The sequence below is a fragment of the Ictidomys tridecemlineatus genome, chromosome 7, assembly GCF_052094955.1.
Source record: "Ictidomys tridecemlineatus isolate mIctTri1 chromosome 7, mIctTri1.hap1, whole genome shotgun sequence".
NCBI lineage: Eukaryota > Metazoa > Chordata > Mammalia > Rodentia > Sciuridae > Ictidomys > Ictidomys tridecemlineatus.
Window position 1 is genome coordinate 15646970 of NC_135483.1, and position 20107 is coordinate 15667076.

Genomic DNA, 20107 nt, shown 5'->3' on the forward strand with positions numbered 1-20107 from the left:
CCCTGTTCCTGAGGTTTAGAGGTGGTTGTCTGACGACCAGGTTGTGATAGTAAACAAGGGGACAGGGAGGGTACACACAGGACATAGAGCAGAAGACTTGAAATCAATTTTTCCCTTAGGAATTGTCATAGATGCCGGGGAGGGTGGGGAAGTCCCCTCTTAGTTCCGAGTTTTATGCTTTTGTATTTGAAATCATACAAAAAAGGAGGGAGAGACGATTCTTCCATGAAGTCAATTGCTATTGGCTCCTGCTCATGGAAGGTGCTGACCATTGGTTCCTGATAGGGGGATCTAAGGTCACTGGACAAGGTCACAACAGGGAAAGAGAAATCCTTGTGCCAAAATGTGAAGTTCACCCTTTTTACTGGCAGCGGGCCCTCAGGAGGGCTCTGATCCCCATGAAGGAGCTTTGAGATGTGATCTGCTGAGGCGTGGAGGGGACAGCTGGGTACTTTTTCTTGGTGGGGTTCCGAGGCCTCGGTGACCACAGCTGAGAAAACGCCAGGCTCTCTGGCATGTGATGCTTCCTCCGTCACAGCTGTCCCGATGGGCCTGTCTTGTCCTGTGCCCTTGGGAGAGCTTTGGGGAGGTAGGCTCCCTTGGCTGATCACCTCTGTTGTGTCCTCCTAGGATTTAGACATATTTAGGGAAGAACTGCGGCAGCAGCTGGGGTTCCGCCCAGGAGCCTGTGTGGGCGGGGCCAAGGGCTGTGTCCGGTGGGCTCTTGCTCCCCCCCTGGCCTGGCCCTGTGTCCAGCCTTCCTGTTAGACAGCTGACCTTCCTAGGGGCTCCCCACACTTGGTGTATGTCACAGGGCATTTTACTTGGCTTGGGTTTGAATCCTGAGAGCTAATCTTTCTCATTGTTTAACAACCAGATCCAAAACAGGATAGCAATCCAGTAAAATTAGCCATGGGCCACAGAATTAGTTGATTGCCTCTAGAGCTGGGGCAGGTGCATAGGAGACAAAACAGCTCAGAACATCCGTGCAAAAGCACTGATTGAGCACCACTGTCCACTAGATCTCGCTGTACTGTGGAGAGACTACAGATGATTAGGCCCTCGCCTGAGCTTCCAGCAACTTGGTGTGACAGATGGGAGACAACCTGGAAGCCACTGGAATAGACCCACTGCGATAAGGACCTGCTCTGGATGAGGGAGCAGGGGAGGTTTTATGGAAACAAGCCTTGGGCTGATTCGGCTGGGACATCTCAAGCATTACAGATTTCTCTGTTTACATATAGATCAAAAGCAGGGTAGCAAAGAAGCCCCAAATCTTCTAAAACTTGAATGGCTGCATCCCACTAGCAGGCTGTGTGACAGACACACGGCCCACCTGAAGGGTTTATTTTCAAGGTGAACCTGAGTCACCTTGTCATGTGACTCTTGGCCTCTCACATGCTGTTCCTTAGTTTTATCTCTTTAACCACAAAGTGAGGTTTACTCTTAGGAAGAAAGGGAGAGGAAGGAAGTGATGTTTGGAGGGTAAATAAATCGAAGTTTGAGTACCTTTGATGTTCCAGGCTTTGAGCTAGGCGGTCAGCATTGAAACTCATAAAAACCCAGAGAGAATATACAGTTAGCCCTTTTAATAGATGAGGAAGGAGAGTCAAAGGACAGTTCATTGTTTTGTACAAAACAAAAAGTTCATCAGGGCTTTTTTTTTTTTTTTTTAACTCTCTTTCCTCTTTTTAAGTTGTAGCATTGAACAGTGCTTCTTCAACTCTAATGTGCATAGGAGTCACTTGGAACTAAGTTAGCAGGTCTGAGTAGGTCCCCAGATGGTGCGTTTCCATCCGTCTTCCAGGTAATACTGATGCTCTGGAGGAAGGGAACACACTTTGAGGACCAAGGACAGGACTGTGTATTTGTTGGGCTGTTTCTTTTTTCTTTTCTTTCTTTCTTTCTTTAAGCAACAGGAGATAATATGATTTATATCGAGGAAATTTGAAGGTTTGCTGCTCTATTCAGCTGATCACAAAAATTAGTCTAGTGACTTTTTTTTTTATCAGTTGTTACAACCTCTTAGATAATCTTGATGACAGGTCAAGATCTCATCTTTTTCTCTTCAACGAAAACTACAGAAGACTGAAGAAAGAAATTCAAGAGTATCTCAGAAGATGGAAGGACCTCTCATGTTCTTGGATAGGCGGAATTAATATTGTCAAGATTTGCCATACTTCCAAAGCAGTGTACATATTCAGTGCAACCCCATCAAAATGCCAAGGATATTCTTCTTAGAACTAGAAAGAGTCAGAGACCTCGAACGGCCAAAGCAATTCTGAATAAGAAAAGTGATACAGGAGGCATCTCAAATTCAACTACAGAGATACAATGGCAAAACCAGCATGGTTTTGACCTTAAAATAGACAGGAAGACCAATGGAATAGAATAGAAGACAAACCACAATTTACACAGCCATCTGATACTTGACAAAGGTCCAGCAGGAGAAGATATCCTTTTTAATAAGTGGTGCTGGGAAAACTGGATGTCTATATGTAGAAGAATTCATTTAGATTCCTATTTTTCACCCTGCATGAAAATAAAATCAAAATGGATCAAAGACTTAGGAATTAGATCAGAAATCTCGCAACTACTAGAAGAAAACATAGGATCAACACTCTATCATCTAGGTGTGGATGTAGGAACTGACTTCCTCCGTAAAACCTTTGAAGCTCAAGACTCAAGACGCAAACCCAGCAATCAGTAAGTGGGATACCATCAAATTGAAAACCTTCTGCACAACAAAGGAATCCATTAAGAGAGTGAAGAGAGAGCCTGCAAAATGGGAGAGAAATCTTTGCCAGCTACTATTTCTGATAGAGGTTCATATCCAGAATATAGAGAATTCAAAAAACTTACTGCTCCCCCTGTAGCAGCTCCTGCTTTGGGAGGACTGGTTTTCATTCTGTAAGCAGGAGGGGGCCACCTGAGGGCATAGTGCCATCAGATCCCTGGTGGGGGTGTCTGAGGAGGGTGCCAAAGACGGCTTGAGCTGTGGAGAGACAGACGCTGATGGCTGAGGGCTTTCATGACTAGAACCTGAATGGTGGCTTTGGGAGAGAGGTAGGAAGAAGGGGGTCATGGCATTTTAGTGACCAAGTTGCTCAGACTCGGGATGAGGTGATGGACAGGGGGAGTTGACCCCAAAGCCTCAAATCACTGGGGCACAGCAGGGTGGAGAGAAGGGTGCCAACGCAGGAGCCAGGCAGTGACCCGTGCACGGTGCCCGGGCCTCCACATGCATGTCTGTGCTCTCCAGTGTCTGCAAGGGCCTGTGTGCTGGGAACTCAGGTTGCTGTGTTTGCTGGATCTGGAAGTAAAGGACATTTTGTGCCACAGAGGAAGCTTTTGGGTTAAGGTAGTGACCTTTGATCTGGACTGTCTCAGGGACACTCAGTTGTAGTACCTGCCTGGAATCCAACTCCAAGAGACCTACCTAGCCTGGTCCTGTCCCTTGGCTTCTCACAGCCTTGTTCTTGCCTTTGACCTGGGAGCTGTGTGCACGTGTGCCGTGTTTGTGTCAGTGTGTGCTGAGGAGGCTGGCTTAGGTGCACAGGAGACTTTGGACTGGCTGGTGAAATGTTTGCGTACCACCCGTGGCCATTATTTCCCTTTCTTACACAAGTGTACTTTTGGCTCCCAGCGAGGTTGGTAGATTTATTTCACTGGTGCTTGTTGCTCTGTTGAAATGTGTATTTAGGAGCACGCTGGCATTACGACACACCAAGCAGGCCCTGGAATGCCGTGGCCAAGGGTTTCCAGAATGATGAAAGTATGGAGAAGCTTGAGTTGGCAAGCTGCTTCTAGTGTTGAAGGTCGCTAGCACAGCCAACTGATAATGCTTCTTTTTGTTATTGTTTTTTATTTTTATTTTTTTGCTTTTATCAGAATTTGTTCTTTTTTTTTTTTTTTTTTTTTTAATGTGCATTCTGTGGTTTGGTGGCTCAGGCAGGTTGGGCTACCTGGCTTACCCCAGCTCATGGAGCAAGTGAGTCCTGCGGCTGGGGCCGGAACCCAGAGCCTTCTGACTCTGAAGCCTGAACTCGAGGCCAGCGCCTGTCCAACCTGAGCATGTCCGTGAGCAGCCTGGGTCTGGGTCCCCTGCAGGCCTCCATGGGGAGGTTTGCAGGGACTCCCATGTCTCACTGCTGGTCTGTGGGGCCCACTGAGTGGCAGGTGTCCACACCATCTGGCACATGGCTTACTGTCTCCAACTCTCACTTCCCATGGTCCCAAACCATCAATTGTCGATTGGCCTCTTCTTCCTTAGAATTGCTATGAGATCTAAGATGATGAAACTGAAATCTTTGTCATTCCAAGTAATGAAAAAAATACCAGTGGCCTTGCTTAGCCTCTTTTTCTGCCCAGCCCAGCCTGCCTTCCATTTCTTTCTTTTTGTTCCCGCTCCAACCCCACAGTCCCCTTCATCTCCATGTGATTCACCTTTGTAACTTGGGCCCTCAGGGACTTTGCTGGTGACTGTTGACAGATGGCTTGTCAAGAGGTATGGCAGCCCCCCTTTAACCCGCCTCCTCAGGTAGGTTTAGAGTGGGGGCTGTGGGGTCCATGGCCTCTCTGGGCCCAAGAAATACATAGGTCATTCTGAAGGTGACCTCTTCCAGGGGAGGTGGAGGGAGACTTCCCTGCTCACCATTCTTGGGATATTTAGTAAATGACTTTGATCAAGAGGTTTGAAGCGAGTTAAGAAGGTTCTATTCCATGGGGCAGGTGAAGTGTCTCAGGAAAGCCTCAGACAGGGCTGAGCACGCAGGGACTGGCCCAGTAAGCTGGGCCTTCCCACGTCTGCCAGCAGCCACAGTCAGCAGACTGTGTAAGAAGGTGTAATGTGCGTAACGTGTTTTTAAAAGGTTGCAATTAAAGTGATGAGGATGAGTCATTTTTATGGTTTGCTTTGGGGTCTCATCTTTCAGGGGGTGGTGAGGCCCTGTTATATAGTGTCTGGGAGGAAGAACACTCTCCCCAGGCAGACCCAGGTCAGGGCCATGGCCCTGGGTATGTTGGCATAGAGACAGTGCCTTCCCAGCCTCCTGCAGGTCTGGAGGCCACTCAGGCTGGGAGGTGCTTGGCTGTCTGCCACCTGGAGATGCGGGAAGGTGTACTCTGGTCTATTGAAGGGAAGTGCTGATACAAAATTCGTCGGTGACGTGTTGTTTGTAGGTAGGCCTTGTCACTGTGAGAGCGTCATTGGGTATATTTACACAAACTCAGATGACTGTGGTGCCACTGGGCAGCATGATCTTACGAGACCACTGCAGTACGCGTGGCCTCTGGGTGAGGCAGCTACGGCAGCCCCCTCCCCGCCCTTATCCAGAGGGCTGAACTTTATGTACACTAGGTTTTTCCATACATACACACCTGTGAAAAAGTTAATTTGTAAATTAGACACAGAAGAAAATAGGATAATTATGACAGTACACTGTGATAAAAGGTATATGACTGGGGTCTCTCAAAATTGCTTGATTCCTCTTTGCACAGTAATATTTGGGGGCTGCAGTTGACTTTAGGTAACTGAAACCATGGAAAGCAAAACCAGGGCCAAGGTGTGGGGTAGGGGGCTCCACACCTTCCGTCCCTCAGGATGGTATCATGAATGTCTGTCACAGCCAGAGTATACCCTGGAGTAACAGGGGAAGTAGAGGTTCCTCCTGGGGTTGAATCCTGGGTTTCCCCATCTCTGGAAAATTCATCCTGGCCTCTGTTTCCCCATATTTAAAATGGGGAGTTGGGTGCAGTGGTACACACCTGTAATCCCAGCAGCTCAGGAGGCCAAGGCAGGAGGACCTCGAGTTCAAAGCCAGCCTCAGCAATTTAGTGATGCCCTAAGCAATTCAGCAAGACCCTGTATCCATAAAATATAAAAAGGGGCTGGGGATGTGGCTCAGTGGTGAAAGACCTCTGGGTTCAATCCCCAGGACCCAAAAGATAAATAAATAAACAAACTGGAGGTTAAGTAACAACAACAAACATGGCCTGGGGGTTGTTAGGAGGGGTGAATGAAATTGCCCACTTGGGTAAATTGCTGCTGAGATGAGTGAGTCCCTGCAGGGTCTGTACTGCTGACCTGGCTCTGGTGTCATACAGGACAGTGGACTTGAAGGTGAGCAAGCCCTGGCTTCTCCAGGCCCTGCCATTGTCACCTTCCTGCCCAGAGTACCCACCCTGGGGCCTGGGTTGGGGGGAACGGAGCAGGAGCTCTGGTCTCACTGGTGAGCTGGGGGTGGGGAGAATGAGAGGAGCCTTCCTGCTAGCAGGGATCATGAGTACCAGTCCCCACTGGGTGGCCCCCGCTGCTGGTTTCTATCACTGGATCTGGCATCCTGCGGTGGTGGCTTAATTGGAAGGGGTAATTAGCGCCGTGTCCTGGGGGAAAGGTCCAGGAGTGGAGAGGCCCTGCAGCTGAGGTCTAGGAGCTCAGCTTCCAGGCTGGCCAGGGAAGCCCCCCCCCCACTCCCCCCTTCCCTCTGCTCCTCTTTATCTCGAGGAAATAACTTCACGGTTTTCTTTAGAAACTGTGGCTCCAGTTTCCTTCCTGGGCTCCCTCTGGTCCAGGGAAGGTCAGAAGCCTCAGACCCTCACCACCGCCCTTCACCCTCCTCCCAAGCTTCCTGTCCTTGAACACCCCCACCCAAAAGTCCCCCTTCCGACCCCATCCTGCCCTCCCCGTGATTTCCTCCTGCTGCCTGCACTTCCCTGGGCCCCTGTCACCTCTTCCTTCTTGGTTCCGGCTCTGTGGTGTGGAGGAAGAGCTGAGAACAAAGGATTTAGAATCTGACAGTCTGGTGTGAATCCTGGCCTCAGTACATTCTCCTTTTGTGACCTTGGTTTGGTGACTTGACCTCTAGGTCTCCTACTTTATGCAGTGGAGACAAGGACCCTTGAGGGTCTGTTGGGGAGGGAACACTACCTGCCTGAGGCATGCAGTGGTGCTCTGGATGCGTTCCTAATGTAATAATGATGCTCCTGTTTCTCTCTGGTAGCCGACCCTCGTCCTTCAAGTGCCACTGAATAGTGTAATTGAGCCAGTTTAGATCGTGTAAGATGGTTCCAGGTCTTCAGATAGTTCCAAGAGCCATGGAGGCACGGGGCAGAGGCCAGATGTGCTGTGTCACAGAGGGGAATAAGCACAGCCTCTCCCTTCTGAGAACCTGGTGGCAGCCCCCTAGGCCCTGGAAGGTTCCTCTGTGGACCACACAGCTGCCTCCTCTCAGCAGATGGGCACGGGAAGGATTTCAGGCTTCCCTCCCCACTCCCACCTTCAGGAATGAGACTTACCATGACGGGCTTACCTCCGTCCTCCCGGCTCACCTCCTGCACTTGCAGGAGGTGCACTTGCAGGCCGGGTGGCAACCCCCCGACCAACTGCTGACTCATCAGCTGCAGTGACCCCACGGAGCTGCCTTGGGAGAGCTGCCTTTGCGCTGGGTCAGCCTGCATCTGACTCTGACCGTCTCCAGGGAGACGTAATCCCTCTGCCTCGCCCTCCAGTCTGCTGCAGCAGAGGCTGGGGTGAGGCCCAGAGGAAGCTTCAGTGGCCCCAAGGCTTCCCCGTCCTCCCGGAGCCTGCAGCACTCTTAACACCCCATCTCTCTGGCCAGGTGATCACCTCACTCCTTCCCAGGGCAGGTTGACCACCTCCCCACAGTCGGCCTGGCTGAGTAGAGCCTTGCCAGGCACCCCCAGCCCCTCCCTCCAGCTCTGTGGCCCAGACGGTTAATCTCTGGACTTAATGCTTCTCAAGATCCTTTTGAATGGGCTGCTTTGACCACGGGATTGTTTTTTTAGCTCAAACATCCTGGCAGCAAATCTGTCTGTGGGCTGGCCCCTGCCCAGTGCTGTACCTGTACAAGTTCCCAACAGAACTGGTGAAATGTTAGAAAGCGCAGCGCAGTGAGAAAGGATTCCGCTCCTGCAAGACCCGCAGCTCCCTATCCCACAGCCCTTTGCATTTGCTGGGATCTGTTTGTCCCTTGTTCACTCTCATTGTGACACCATTAAGAGACAGGCCGGTCCCTTGCTCAGTCGAAGCTCCTCCCTTACTGTCTCTACCAGATTCTGCAGTTTCCTGCTGCCTGTGCTAGATGCTCATTATCTAGCTTCAATAATAAAGTCACAAACTATGTGGAATCGATAGACCCTCGCGCCAGCTGGGAAGTGAGGCAGGAGGCAGAGGGGGCATTGCACAGATGCCATCCTGATGTCGAGATTTCTTGAGGGGAAACATTGCTGGGTATGAGGGTTTGCTCATGAAAACAGTCATGTGGCCTTCCTGTTTTGCAGCCGTGCCTGGAAGTCTGCTCATCAAAAAATAAAAAAGGAACTGGATGCATTTAAAGAAGGCAGCGTGGCCACACTTGCAGCTGGAACGCTCAGCTTCTTTCACAACAATTCTGCAAGCTGCAGTTTGTGTGTGTGTGTGTGTGGGGGGCGTGCTTTATCTGGCCTTCTCTCCCAGAGCCCAAACTGGGCTGCTATTGGGGGTTGAGCTGCCTTGCCAGCGGACGGTCTGTACCAGCTGGACTTGGCTATGAAAGCCGCCTGTGTTGGAGAACTGAAAGTCTTGTGTCCCAAAGTGCTGCTCTGTCTAAAATTTTGTGATCCTTAGGTTGTCAACCATGCACTCATTTCTCTGGGCAGTAATTCTGCCTTCCAGAGCGAGCCAGCATTGTTTTGATAGGTATGGTGCCTAGATTCGGAGGATTTGGCTACTTGGCAAGAAACCCTGGCTCTGCAGAGGGCTTCATGTTTTATAGTATATTCTCCTGTGAGCCATTTCAGATTTCCTTACTTGAATCCTATTAAGAGGGTTTCAAGTTCCTCTTTATACATAGGCCACCGAGGCTCAGAGAGATCTGGTGTCCTTTTCCGCAGCCATGGAACTCCCGAAGAGGCAGACCCAGGCCGTGGGTCTGGAACTGACGGGGTGGCAGCCATGCCTCCTCATTCATTCTTCTTTCTGGCTCCCAAGGCCAGCGCCCTGCCCAGAAAACCATTTCCCTGAAAAGGGAGGATTTGCATTTTTGGATCAGAGATGCATGCACCTGGGCCCCGACAGATTTGGGGCCACGTGTTCTTACAGTGGCCAAGGTCCGTCTGTAGCTGGGGAGACGTGGGCATGTCGTCTAGAGCGTTTATTTATGAAAAGAGTACAGTGAATGTCAGGAAATTTCCAAACCCTTGCCAGACATCTGCCATTTGAATGTGGCAGGAGCAGGCGGCTCCGCATGGAGGGCTCATTCATCCCCGGGCTGCACCTCCCAGCTCTGGGCAAGTCCACCTCTCTGAGTCAGATGCAGTCTCCTGTTTCCAACCCTCTGCCACTTGGTCTCCATTCATCTGAATAGACATTTATTTCAGTGTCACCAATGTGGCTGGCATGGCTCGGGATATTTGGCCGTCCCTGTGGCACCTGAGACTTGGCCAAACTAAACTGCCTCCTCCTGATTTCCAGGTCTGTTAGTGGGACTCCCAGGTGGCCGCCACCCGGGGTTCAGGCGTCAGGATCACTTTGGATCGCTGGCCCTGCCCCTGGTATTACTCTCTGCTATGAGGATGGATGGATCCTGCTCCCCTCTGTGCCTACCCCTTTCTTTTTCTTAATTACTTTGTCACCTGGGCTGAGACCCCTTCTGGTCACCTGCTCTCTGGACACCTGGTCCTTGCCTTCTGCCATTTCTCCCTTTGTACTCTGGCTGAGAATCTTCTGAAAACACCCCTGCCCTGCTCAAGATGGTGGCACTCCTGCCCTCTGGACACTGCCATTTGGTTTAGAGCTGTTTTGTACAGCACAGTAAGGAAGGTGTGTGCTCCCCTCACCCACTCTGTGGTCCAGTGGTTGAGAGCAGGGGCTACTGTCTTCTTTTATGGTGCAGGACATCGTATGCTGACAGCCTTCTTGAGTGTGTGCATGGTCAATTGGGCGTGCAAGTTAAACCTTGGTTTTAGGCTAATGTAACCCCCAGGCATCCGTCCTACTCACAGGAAGCAATGGTTGATACCGTTGATGAGCTGACCAGAGCAGACATGCTTCCCCTGTCTTCCCAGGGAAGGGCAATATTGCCATGTGTTTTAGGGGACACTTTGAGGTTGGGTGCTATTTGTCATGTGTCCTTCTCCTCCTCTTGTACAGGTAGAGTTCCTATGGCCGCTCTACTCTGAGCTTGATTCCTAGCCCTTTTAAAATTTTTATTTTGAGACAGGTTCTTTCTAAGCAGGCTGGCCTCTAATTTATGATCCTCTGACTGAGCCTCCCCAGTCACTGGGATAACAGGTTTGGGTTTCTGTGCCCACCTTGTTTGTTGGTTTCTGGTATAGGGATTGAACCCAGGGGTGCTTAACCACTGAGCCACATCCCCAGTCCTTTTTGATCTTTTATTCGGAGACAGGGTCTCTCTGAATTTCTTTGGCCCTCGCTCAGTTCCTGAGGCTGGCTTTGATTGCGCAATCCTCCTGCTTCAGCCTCCCAGGCCACTGAGATTACAGGCATGCACCACCACGTTCAGCTGTTTGTTTTTTCAGCTAAGTGCTTAAACTGAGTGGTTAATTTTATAAGTTTCACTTTCTGGGGCCAATTTGTGAATCCAGCAAATGTTCAATGTGCAAATGAGGTGACTTGAGGGATGATCAGAGCACTTCTCGGTGTCAGATTTACATTTGGTAAAAGAAAATGCGGCATTCACAAAACTGAGCCTGCCCCATCCCTGAGGTGCCCCATTGCTGGAGCCTCCGCACGTGGCTGCTCCCACAGGCTGTTGGTCCTACGTAGGCCGGTGGGAAGCATCTGGGGAGATGGACAGGTTTCACACACAGCTGTGCACATGCACACAAGCCGTGGGCCTCCCTGAGAAGGGTGAGCAGAGCAGGGTTCCCATGGCAACAGGTCAGGTGCAGCCTGAGCATTTCAAGAGGGTGACCATGCAAGGAGCGGGGAGCCCTTGATTGTCCCCAGCCTTCAGAGGAAGCTGTCCTTTGGATGGGATGTCACTTGAATGCCTCAAAGGACTGATGGAGGTAAACAGTGTGGACTGCTCTTCTTCTGTAGAGCTGGGGTCCTCTGTCCCTGACCCCACCATAGGTCCCCTCCTTTGTTTTTGTACCTTAAGTGAGGGAGTCATCTTTATTATGTGTGTGTGTGTGTGTGTGTGTGTGTGTATCACCTCTGAGCCACATCCCCTGCCCTTTTTTATATTTTATTTAGAGACAGTGTCTCTCTTGAGTTTTAAGGGCCTCGCTCAGTTCCTGAGGCTGGCTTTGAATTCAGTCAAACCAAGGATTGAACTCAGGGTCACTCGAGTTCAATTTTTTACTTTTTATTTTTTTAACCACTGAGTCACATCCCCAGCCTTATTTTGTATTTTATTTAGAGACAGGGTCTCACTGAGTTGCTTCGTGCCTTGCTTTTGCTGAGGCTGGCTTTGAATTCGCTATCCTCCTGCCTCAGCCTCCCGAGCTCCTGGGATTAGAGGTGTGCACACCCAGTGAGGGAGTCATTTTTTAAAAAAATGTTTGAGGTAAACAACATGAAGCTTTGAACACAGTGAAATGATTTTAATACTCAAGCAAATTAACATATCCATCTCCTCACCTGTTCTGGTGGCAAGAGAAGTAAGATCCCCTTTCAGCAAACATCCTGCACACGGTGTGGTGTCATTAACTAAACTCCTTATCGCACGTTAGATTCTAGATCTGTGTACCCCACGTCTGCAACTCTGCATCTTTTGACCGACATGTCTCCACTTCCTGCTCGCCCCAGCCCCTGGTGACTGCTGTTTCTATTCTCTAGTTGACTTTTTCTCCTTTTGGGGTCTACATATCAGTGAGATCACGTATTGGTTCTCTTCTGTGTCCGGCCTATTTCACTTAGCGTGATATTCTTCATGCTCCTCAGGTCGTGGCCAGTGGCAGGATCTTTCTTTTACAAGGCTGAGTGATGTTCAGTGAGCACACGTGTACATACACATACATGTGCACACTTACACACGTGCACACTGGCTTTTGATCCACCATCAAGGGTCATCTTATCGGTAACACATCACAGAGAAACAAAATCAAGGCAAAACCTGAGCCACTCAGTCTGGCTGCCCAGGACCACTGGAGGAGCTTTTGGACCAGCAGGCTGGGTGAGGGTTCCTCCCAGCACAGTGACCAGTCCACAAGGTCCAGGCTTCGGCTGGTGGGTGATTGGTGAGACAGTGCTGTTCCTGTCCTGCAGCTTCTGGGTATGGGGGGCCGACCCCTTCCACCTTCCTGAGGCCGTGGCCTCTCAGGCTGGGCTAACAAGGCCATCATCTGTGTGCCCCAAGCAAAACCAAAGGCATGAAATATTTAATTGAATTATATGACCGTGGGGATATTGTGACTCATGTTGAAACTGATCACCTGTCTCTTTATCTGGCCCCTGAGTAGATCCCTGGTTAAACATTTAAAGGTCAGAGGCATGGCGATGGCCTCATTGTCTCCTTTCCTTTGTGGGTTGGGGGGCTGTGGAGAGGAAAAGGGGGAGGTATGGGGAGCTGTTGGAAGGAGCTTGATGGGTGGAGGGGTCCAGGAGGCCCCAGAGTTGGCCTCCTGTCCTCCCTGGTCTGATTCTGCAGAGGGCTGGGGAGGGGCAGGAAGGTGGGCAGGGTGGCCTCTGAGCCCCTCCGTAGCCATGGGAGAAGCTGTATCCCCGGCTGCCGGTTCAGGATACTGTTTCCTTTGCCATCAGAGCTCAGGGAGGCATTGAAATTCAGTGTTCTACTTTTTAGTTTAATTTTTCATGTAGAAGAACAAAAGATGTTTTTAAATCCCGAGTTTCCGTCTCCCCAACAGGTTCCTCCTGTGTGGACAGGCTACCTGGCCATACCACTGTCACATCTGTCCCCAGATGTGGTGGGGGCCCCACTTTGTCACTCTAGGAGGAAACTGGTGACCTCACGAGCTGCTCAGGTGACTGGGCTGATGTTCCTCCCTTGCCACGTGTGGGGAGTGTCAGGAGGGAGGGCCTTGGGAGTGAAGGTGAGTGGCTGACTCGGGGTTTGTTAGTCAGAGGCCAGCTGTGGAACTTGTCAGTGTCCACTGCAGGCCGTGACCTTGCTCTGCACTCTGGGAGTTGGAGCGAGTGTCATGCGCTCCACAAATGCCTTAGGCGTTCTGGAGAGGAGCAGAAGTGGTTCCTCTCAGAAGACGGCTGCCTTGGCTTGCCAAGGACAGAAAAGCCCATGTTTGGGTACGAAGCCCCAATTCCCAAGTGTCTTTGCAATTGCTGGAGATGATGAGCAGGGAAAGCTGGAGCAGTGGAAAGAAAAACAGTGCAGTGATCGGCGCACTGCTGCTCTCGCCTGGAAGCCAGGCCTGCAGCTCACGGCCCTTCAGGGAGCAGCGCCTGCCAGGATGACAGAGCGTCAGCTCCGCGTGTAACTCGGCAGGGAGCCCACACATGTTTCCTGCATGCTGTGGATGCCGGGCCATGTGACCTGGGAGCCCTCCAGCTCCAGGTGTCTGAAGTCCCTCATCCTTACCCCAGCCAGCCAGTGCTCCCCCGCTCCGCACCCCACTTTCTTAACAAGTCTGAAAAGATAAGCCAAATCTATTTTGTGCAGATCCCTTGTATTTCCATTGGCTTTCATGATACTCCCCCCTTGCCCGCCATATTTCCTGATTCGTTCCTTTTTTTCATCATTCAGCATTTGTTTCCTGAGTCCTACTCTACTCCAGGCATTGTGCAAGGCAGGGGAGCCCAGCCTGCAAAAAGATAGGTCTTGGTGGAGGAGACAGAGCAAGGGATAGTGTGACAGTGACGGGCACAGGGATCTGACTCAGAGAAGAGGGCCCTGGGAGGCCAGGCTTGGGTGTGAGGCTCAATCTGGGTGACAGACACTTAGACAGGGTCTTGTAGGTGCCTGTGAGCCAGCAAGGACAGTGCCTCTGGGCAGTGCGGGGAGCCAGCTGAGTGGGAGGGACAGCGATCGCCTGGGAGCTGCCAGATGCCAGTCACCAGAGCACGTGTTGGCAGTTTGTGATGATTTCGCTTCCTGCGAAGACCCTCAGGTGCCAATTCAGAAGAACACTCAGGGCGCTGCCTTACTGTCTGTTAACTCTCAGAGACGTGAGCTCCGTGAAGTGCGGGTGAAACCCTCCCTGCATGAATAGTAATTACCTCTCCTTAACCGCGTACAAGACAGTTTGAGAAGGCAAACTCGGTAAACATCTGTCCAAATCATTTGGAGCAAAGTACAGAATCCTTAGATCTCGCAGCCACCGTACCCTAAGACGTTGTCATTCTGTTCTTGTAAAACAGTGTCAAGGAAGCGTGGAGTCATTAAGCCTGAGATCATGTCACATCTGTCCCACTTTGTTCTGGGGACTGTATTTGAGCATGCTTGCTAATGGATGCTTTTTGTATTTGTCTCCCCCCCCCCCCGCCACCCCGAATGTCTGGGAAAGGCTCCCCTGCCCATGTTCCTTGGGCTTGCACAAGCAGGCAGCTGTGTGACTGAGAGCAGCCATTGTGGGTGAGGCACATGTAGGAAACACCATGCTTGGTGTCACTTTGCATTGAAAGAACTGTCGCTGATCTCCCGATCCTCTTTGCCACCCCTTAAGCTGGTCAGAGTGCATGAGAGGCAGGTGTGGCTTCCACAGCAGGATCCCCCAGCCCGCTCTGCCAGCTGCCCAAGCTTTGGATTTTTTGTCAACTACAGATTATGAAAAAACTGAAACAGAGACCCTGCCCTGTTGACGTCACCCCTGCAAATCTGTCTGTAGTAACGTGGAATGATGGGATGGGGATGACTGAGGCCAGAAGTGCGTGAAACAGGAGGATATGTTTTGGGTACTTATCTATTTGCTTTTGAAAAATTGGTACACAGAGGGTGGTGGCTGGTTCTCAGTTTTCACAGAGGCCTAAGCGGCAGCCTTGGGGATTTAGGATGGAGAAGCTCACACATGCGCTTTGGAGGCACATGACCCTGTGTAAAGCCTAACTCCTTTGCATGTTAGCTGTGTGACCCAGGGCTAGTTGCTTACCTTCTCTGTACAAAGGCAGTTTAAGAATATTGGGAATGCTGTTTTAGAAAGTGTTTAGGTAGCAGTCAATCTAGAAGGAGTATTTTAATGTAATACTTTACACAAGACTGAAAAAAACCTGCATAACCCACAAAAAGAATTCTCCCCTCCAGCTGAGTGTGGTGGTGCACTCCTATAATCCCAACAACTCGGGAGGCTAAGATAGAAGGATCTCAAGTCTGAGGTCAGCCTGAGCAACTTAGGGAGAAACTGTCTCAAAATAATATCTGAAAAGGGGCTGGGGATACAGCTCAGTGGTAGGGTACCCTTGGACTCAGTCCCATGTGTGTGTCTCCTCTTCCACAAAGTAGAGTTGGGGCAAGGTGAGCTCCGGAGAGCTAGGCTACCTCTTAGAAGCACTGCTGCCTCCATGGGCCTCCTCCTCATCCCAGATGGGAAAGCTCATACCCACCATGCAGTGTTGCCTGGCACTGGGTTCCCGTGTAAAACAGGCCAGTGAATTTTGTGCATGGCTTTCTTGTGTCTCTGGGATCTCTGAACCTCCAATTAGCTCTGATGATGAGAGGCATGGTCTGTGGGTGAGCTCTTGGGGTACCCAGGGCCTGGGGGTGGGAGCGAGGGAGCCACAGTCTGCAGGAGCCCCGCACGCCTCTTTGTGAAACATCTCAAATCAGAATAGAGTTTCGCTGCTTCAAGACATCTGAGACTCTGGCTTAGGGGTGTTCCCTTCTAAAGGGCCAGATGACTTGTCAAGAACTTTCCCAGCTGCGTGGCTGTCCCGTAAGAAATGGAAAAGCTGACTCTTAGGTCTTTTAAATTAATCAATTGGCCAGGAAAGGTGAGGTAGCTAGTTCAAGGAGGCAGTGGCCACTGGGTCTGGATGTGTGCTTGCAGACCGAGGGAGACCCCTGGGACCTGCTGGCTGGCTCTTTGGTGGAACTTGATCTGTTGGAAATGTGAGCACGAGGTGTGGAGCCTGTTGCTGGGCAGCAGCCCCTGGCTTCCTCGACTGGATGGCAAAGGGGAAAGGAACGCCAACCTGCCTGAAAATCCCTTTCTTGCCCAGTGTTCTGGGAATGGACGTTTGGTACACACCAACATCCAGCTGCTCGAGTGGCAGAAGCAGACGCCCGCCCTCGCCGTCTGACTAGACGGCAGCTCCAGCTGTGGGTTTACTGCTTATATAATCCTGATTGGGAAAACGTCAGGCTTCGTGGCAGCCGAGGTCGGCTGAGACGCTGGTCCGTAGGTGTGGGTTTCTGCTGGTTAATCTGACTTGCGGCTCATCGATCCCTGTTCTTCTAAGGGATTTCAGAATTTGAAATGACAACACAATCAAGATTTCTTTTCAGTAGCCGAGTGCGTCATTGCTCAGGGAGTGACTTGAGAAGGGCTTAATGCTGTCCCTGATGCTATCGGTCGAGGTTCTAAGTCAGTAGCAGCAGAAATCACTTCAGACTTAGAAAGGGAAATTGAAAAGGCGGTCAGGGAGCCAGAGGACCCCGTGTTCCCTTCTCCATCATGGCCCTGGGGCAGCCACTGCTTATGTATCTGGCCCTGCCAGGAGGCCGTGGACTCGGATGGCAGGATGGCCGCCTTTGCTTTTTACCTCCGTTGCTGGGCGCTGCCATGTGGGGATCGAGCCACGTCTCCAGCCAGGGCAGGACGTCGAAACACACGGCAGCATATCGGTGGGCTGAGCTGGGGTCCTAAGGCAGAGCTGATGGGCGTTTCTGCCGCCCACCAGCCACAGCGACAGCAGCTGTGAGAGCAGCGTGGCGAGGAGATGCCGCGCACGCTCTGTTGGAATCACTGCCACCCATTCTCATGGCTTGGGTCGTGCGGCTCTCCTGGCGCTTCTGACATAAGGGCAGGTCGTTGCATGTTGGAGGCAGATGTGACCTGGTGCCGGGAGGACCCATGGTGCTGTCACTTCTACTGGTAGCAAAGGGGAGGGAGATGCTGAGGAGGGCGGGAGATCCCTGAAGTCAGAGACCAGGACCAGGACAACGTCAGCAGACCCCAGAGGACCCTGAGTGACAGGTCCTGGGCCTCCACGCTGACCCAGTTGGGGAAGAAGGCACGTGCTCCTTCTTGCCTCAGTTTCTCCTTCACAGCCAGCCCCAGGGTAGAGGCCAAAGCTCATTGAGATTCTTGGAAGTCTTTGAGTTTTAAATTTTACTTGTAGTAAAGTGCACATGGGACAAAATTTGCTGCACCAACCATTTTTCAGAGTACACACTCAGTAGTGTCACCCCCCCCCCACACACACACACACTGAGCAAAACCTCCAAGAATGATTGTTTTATAAAGGTGGCAGGCCATCGGTGTCAGTGTCTGTCCCCCAGGTTTCCTCAGCAAGTCATCACCGTGTTCTGCCTCAGGTGGGACCCCTGCCTTTGCTATAAGTAAATCCGTCTATTTTAAAGTTTGCCAACAGATGAAAGGAAAGGGATGGGGGCAGCAGAGCCATAGCTCCGTGACTCAATTCCACTCAGATTTCTTTCTGGATGTGACTAGAGTAGACATCAGACTTCAGGATGTCCATGGCTCATTCTCTAGGAATTGCATTCCTTTGGAATTGTGCAGTTTACAATCTAAGGAGCTGTATGCAGCCGTCCAAAGAGGATTAAAGGACCTTCCTGTGGCTGTCTTTGGAAGTAGTGACCCCCTTCAATTGTTACTGAATTTCAGTTTCCTTGTCTTAGGAAAGATATTAGTTCAGATATTAAACAGAAATTACAATGTTTTTTGTGATGAAGTGGCACATACACTCGGAACCTCATTTGGTTGTCTTGTTGTGGGAAGGGGTACACATGAAGACAGAGATCTGGAGCCAGGCAGCTGTGGTTTGCATGTTAATAGCCTGATACTCTGTATACAGGGCCTAGTGCACAGTATCCTACCTGGACCGTCCCAGTTAGTCCTCGATGGCTCTATGGAGGACGTACTATCAGACAAGGAAACTGAAAATCAGAATGGATGTCACTCAAGATTATGCCGTCGGTCAAAGAGAAAGTTGGGACAGTGACCAGGGATTGCCAATTCCAGCACCCAGAATCTTAACCCTTGAGGTATGCTGCTGCTCGGCTGACCCAGCTGTGCTCTCACAGTCCTGTTCCTCATTTTGAGGTTGTCCTCACGGGTCCTTGTGGGGCTGTTGAGTGAACTGAGAGATGGCATAGCTGAGGCCCTGGGTATAGATGTGCACCAGTGACCTCTGGGGCAGTCAGGAAGCAGGTCATCTGTCTGGGGCCAGGGAAATACCCTCGAGGGCTCTTATGCTAACACCAAGCCCTGTTGAGAACCACAGTGTTGAGAATAGCGTGCTTCTGCATTTGTCTCCCTGGTCCAGTGGGACATTTGTGGCTCTTGGTGGTTGTCCTATTTGTGTAATGCACTTGTTAGGGCTCAGCTTTTGAACTTGGAACAATAAGAAACCTGGGTTTGCTTAATCTCACTTTCCAACACTGTAGTTATTGATCTGCTTTCAAACACTTGTGAGCTGAACACAATTCAGTGTCAATCAAGGGACCTCATATTGGCTGGTGATTAAATCCGCCCCTGCCCTTCCATCTGCTCATGTCTGCCTCTGCCTCCGTGTCTCCCGCGTGAGGTCATTGGAGTGCCGTTGCTTTTCCTGTCTTCGTGTTGGGGTGAGATTTCTGCCTGGAAGGGCAGTTTCAGATGGAGATAACTGGGCAATGGTTTCCTAAAGTGATCCAGCATCTCAAGGCTGTGCACCCTTCTCAGTTACGTGAGCACACAGCTCTTCTAGGCCAGGGCTGTTTCCTGTAGTCTGTGCAGTCACCAGTCATGGTGGCCACCGTCCAGTCCTGGGATGGCCTCGACTTCTTTTCCTAGAATAGGAATGTCTACTTCCGCCTCTGGCTCCTCTAGGAGCTATTTTCCCAGCTTCTTTCCTCCCCCTGTTGTTACTTGTGGGTTTGGAGTGGTAGAAAGTCACCTCTCTGGGATGCTCAGCCCATCACTGAGTTCTTGAAGGAGCCAATCCCTGCCTCAACCTTCAGTGATGAAGTACTGTTAAGGTGATTTGCTGGGTTCCTCCCCTGCTGAGTGCTGGTCCCCACCGAGAGCGTGGCGGGAAGCACAGAGCTGCCCTGCGGCATTCTGTGAGTCCCAGGGCCAAGCAGCCTCTGAGAGCACCTTGTTCCTGGGAGGCACCTGCTCACGGGTGCTGTCTTCAGGGGAAATCCCTTTCTGTGCAAATATGCCCACTGGGTATCTGATGGAGAGATGCTGGTGGACCACGCGTATTTGTTTCCTTTCTTCAAAGTCTTCTTTTTGGATGGTAAAAACTAGTTATGAGGTACTAAAAGGATAGTGGAGTTTTTAAAAACTAGGTTATTTCCTTTAAATATTTCTAACTCTCTCCCATGAAATCAGCCATCCTGCAGCTTGTTTGAGGATGGTGGTCCTGCTGGTGGACCGTGAGTCCAGAGCAACTACTAAAAGATGCCCGTGGTACCCAGAGCCACCTGGGAAGTGGGGAGGTGGGTGATGAGCTGGGAGTTGAAGGGAGGAAGGGTTCTGGGCTGTTCTGTGGGGGGCGGGATGGGAGCAGGCACACAGGGGAGCATCCTGGGTACCGGTCACTGTGGAATCTCAGGTCACATGCTCAGGTTGGCTGGATCTGGGGCTCCTCTGCAGACCGTGGTGCTGCTCATCATAGCTGCACATGTGGCCAGGTACAGAGCTGTTCTTCAGTAGGGCTTGTGCCCATCTTCATGATGCTCACCCCTTATCCCAGTCCCACAGCTCACGCCTGCTCCTTCCTCCTAGTCTTGGTTTATACGAGTGTTTGCCTATGAGTTACCTAAGAATCCCTCAGCATTTGTTTCAAAAGATGGTCAACGGGCAGGTCCCTGGGAGAAGCCGTCATCTGTGATGTTCTGCAGAGAAGATTGCTGAGAGTCGTGTGCGCCTGGCCATCTGTGGGTCCGTGAACTCCTGCACATGGGTGCTGGGTGTACTGTGACGCTGTTTCCTGGCACCCTTCCCCCTCAGTCCCCTGGACATCACCAAGGTGCTCAGTGCTGTTACTATTTAGAGTTGCCGT

General features: G+C 51.1%; 1 protein-coding gene and 1 long non-coding RNA gene across 10 annotated transcripts in view; one reads left to right on the plus strand and one right to left on the minus strand.

The window, feature by feature from the left end:
• Positions 1-20107, plus strand: part of Mtss1 (MTSS I-BAR domain containing 1) — a 153239-nt gene that overhangs the window by 80614 nt on the left and 52518 nt on the right. The gene's annotated exons all lie outside the window — the stretch shown is intronic.
• Positions 1575-7716, minus strand: LOC120892902 (uncharacterized). Its single transcript, XR_005737716.2, has 2 exons — positions 7297-7716; positions 1575-2532 (listed from the first exon to the last, which is right to left on the minus strand). It is a non-coding gene; the product is annotated as an uncharacterized LOC120892902 (long non-coding RNA).